General features: G+C 44.9%; 1 non-coding gene across 1 annotated transcript; it reads left to right on the plus strand.

Annotated features, from left to right (window-relative positions):
• The first annotated feature begins 1,491 nt into the window (after window positions 1–1,491).
• Window positions 1,492–1,598, plus strand: LOC127077038 (small nucleolar RNA R71). The gene has a single exon (XR_007787026.1). It is a non-coding gene; the product is annotated as a small nucleolar RNA R71 (small nucleolar RNA).
• The last annotated feature ends 2,038 nt before the right edge of the window (window positions 1,599–3,636 follow it).

Raw genomic sequence — 3,636 nt, forward strand, 5'->3', positions numbered from 1 at the left:
CTCTTTTATATCCATGATTATAAAACCAGTAGGAATATATAATTGTCGTATGCGCACCAGAATGTTTTTTAGCATACCTAAGGGAAATTTAAGAGAACGATCTGCAAGTTGTACGGACATCCTCGTAGGTTTTAGTTCTCCCATTTTTAGCCTTTCGCATATGGACAAGGGCATTAAACTAATACTGGCTCCTAAGTCGCATAGTGCTTTGTCGATGATAAACTTTCCGATTACACAGGGTATGGAGAAACTACCTGGGTCTTTCAGCTTAGGAGGCATATTGTTTTGTATTATGGCGCTACACTCAACAGTAAGTGTAACGGTTTCGTGATCCTCTATCTTCTTCTTGTTAGATAAGATTTCCTTGAGAAACTTAGCATATGAGGGCATTTGAGTGGTGGCTTCCATAAAGGGTATCGTGATATTTAATTATTTTAGAACCTCCACGAATTTTATAAATTGTCCTACACATTTAGATTTAATAAGTCTTTGAGGATAAGGGATAAGGGGTTTATACGGTGGTGGAGGCACATAAGGTTCTTCTTTCTATACGGCATCTTCGTTTTTATCTTCCTCTTGTTCGCCTTCCTTCTAAGTTACCTTACCTGGATCTTGGTGCATGGTTGGGTTTTGAGTTCTAGGGTCGGTCGGTCCGTCTAGTTCTGTCCCACTTCATAGTATATTAGCATTTGCATGGCCTTTCGGGTTTGGTTGTGGTTGTCCAGGAAATGTGCCTGCAGGAGCAGCAATAGATTCTTGTTGTTGAGCCACTTGCGAGATTTGTGTTTCCAACATTTTGTTGCAGGTGGCTAATGCGTCTACCTTCTTTGCTAACTGCTTAATTTCTCACCAGTGTGTATGTTTTGATTTAGGAAATCCTTATTTGTTTGGGATTGGGTAGCTAGGAAGTTTTCCATCATTATTTCTATGTTTGATTTCCTAGGAGCATTTTTGAGTATTTGTGGCAGCTTTATGATATCCTGGTGGTACAGCGGGTGCTTGGTTAGGTGCATACAATGCATTATTGTTTTTGTACGAAAATTTAGGATGGTTCTTCCAACCTGGGTTATAGGTGTTTGAGTAAGGGTTTCTTTGAGCATAGTTCACCTGGTATGTGGAGGTTCCTGTCAAGAGTTTACATTCTGGGGAAGTATGCCCTTGAACTCCGCATATCTCGCAGTTTGGTGCCACGGCAACCACGGTGGCTGCTGGTGTTATGGTCAAGCTGTCTATTTTTTCAGTCACAGCATCTACCTTGGAATTGACATGGTCGAGACTGCTTAATTCGTACATGCTGCCCTTCGTTTGAGGTTTCTCTATAGAGGTTCTTTCGCTTCCCAATTCGTAATGATTTTGGGTCATACTTTTGATGAGTTGATATGCCTTATTGTATGGTTTATTCGTCAGTGCGCCACATGCGGCGGCGTCTATTGTCAATTTGTATTGTACAAGAGACCGTTGTAAAAGGTGTAAATGATCAACCATTCTTCTAGACCTTGATGTGGACAAAATCTCATCATGTCTTTGTATCTCTCCCAAGCTTCAAAAAGTGATTCATTATCCTTTTGTTTAAACCCGTTTATTTGGCCTCTTAGGGTAGTCGTCTTACTAGGTGGGAAATATCGGGCTAAGAAGACTTTCTTCAACTCGGTCAACGTACTGAGAGAGTTGGATGGTAGAGACTGAAGCCAAGATCTAGCTCTATCTCTTAATGAAAATGAGATAAGACATAGTGTCGCATCGAGCGAAAAACCGGCGGGAAAAGAAAGAAACAACAGAGCCGCCACCGTGCGTTATTTATCCCAAAAGAGGGAAAGGAAACGCTCGAAGTAAACCTAGGAAAGAACATGGTCTCGCGACCAAAGAGGATGGGTTCGGGAGTCGGTTATGCGAAGGGAAGGTGTTAGGCCCCCTACGCATCCGTAGTACTCTACGGGATCCACGCACAAAAGGAAGGAAAATGGTTGCTAAAACACTGCTCAAACTCACACACACTGGCTGAAAAGAGACGAAAGAAACTGACTGAAACTGACTCGGCAGGATATCGTATCCTGGGCCTACTTAGTCTATCAGGCATAGACATCAGAGTCGAAGTAGTTCAAACTGGGGATACAAAACATGCTCGCTAGGATGTCGCATCCTATGCATACGTATCTTCTCGGACGAGAGAAGAATCAGAGCATTCGTAGCTCGGCTGACACGCACACAAACAAACAAACACAGGCAAACGTGGAGCCCGACTGCCAATCACTGGACTTATATCGGCATCCGAACCAAAACACACACACACTGGAACCCAAATGCCACTCGATGGACTTACATCGGCTTCCAAGCACACAACAACACAACAGGTTAATAGGGAGTCGGGGACTCGAGCCTATAACTGTCAAACAAACACAAAAGAAAAGAAAAGGCGCCCGGAGAGATCAGCTCAATCTCCTGCCTACATACTTCATCTGGTGTGAAGATCAGGGCGATGTAGTTCCCCTACGCAGGGACAAGGATCTAGCCTAACCAGATAACAGAGGGAGACACAACACTAGGGAGACTACGACTCGAGCCTAGATGTTGTCATGCAAAGTCAACCCTAAGTTAAGGTTTCTAGCTAAATGGCACGCGGGCCAACCTATCCTAGACACGGCTTGCACAGGAAGCAAGGGTCTCGATTGCAACAAGGGCAAGAGAAAGGGGAGGTCTCGATCGCAACGAGGGCGAGAGAAGAGAAATCAGTGTTAGTGGTTAGTCAAAACTCGGCAAGACATCGCGTCTCGTGCCTACGTATCTCACCTGATCGTGAGAATCAGAGTTGCCGTAGTTCGGCCACGGAGGGACAAAGGAGCCGATTGCAACTAGGGCAAGAGAAAGGAAAAGTCTCGATCGCAACGAGGGCGAGAGAAAGGAAAAGGCTCGATCGCAACGAGGGCGAGAGAAAGGAAAAGGCTCGATCGCAACGAGGGCGAGAGAAAGGGTCGCAACGAGGGCGAAAGCAAGCAAGGATTAGCTGTTAGTTGTTAGTCAAAACTCGGCAAGACATCGCGTCTCGTGCCTACGTATCTCACCTGAACGTGAGAATCAGAGTTGCCGTAGTTCGGCCGAACAGCTCTAAGCATGGCTCACACAAGGGTTAAGCCACACAACCTACCTTGCACAAGGGCAAGTCCAAACTAACCTAAAGAGGCAAACAAAGCAATCACAAACACATACAGCATAAAATAAACACACCAACAAGGGGGCTCAAACATCAAAGGTTAGGCACTAGGGCCAACTGGAATGGGGTAAGTGTGCTCTTAACCTTGCCATTGAGAGGCTAAGGTGAAGCAGATGAAAGGAGATGAGGGGTGTGCCTCATTGCTTCTATCCCTAATCAGGGAGAGCATCAAATAATAGAAAGTGGGGGAGTTCAGAAAGATGGAACTCTTTCCCCTTTATTGACTCGATAGATCTTGGGTTTTTATCTCGATGCTTCAACCATGTAATGGGAGCAAAAAGAGGACACACTGAATAGTGGGGGATAGATTGCTTATCCCTACCTTCCACCAATTGCCTCAAATGAGGACTTTTCCTGCTTGGGACTATTTTAAACAAACACAGGCATTGCCTCTTAAGGAGGACTTCAGACAGTTTGCCCGGTCAAAT

The sequence above is a fragment of the Lathyrus oleraceus genome, chromosome 4 (assembly GCF_024323335.1).
Source record: "Lathyrus oleraceus cultivar Zhongwan6 chromosome 4, CAAS_Psat_ZW6_1.0, whole genome shotgun sequence".
Classification (NCBI taxonomy): domain Eukaryota; kingdom Viridiplantae; phylum Streptophyta; class Magnoliopsida; order Fabales; family Fabaceae; genus Lathyrus; species Lathyrus oleraceus.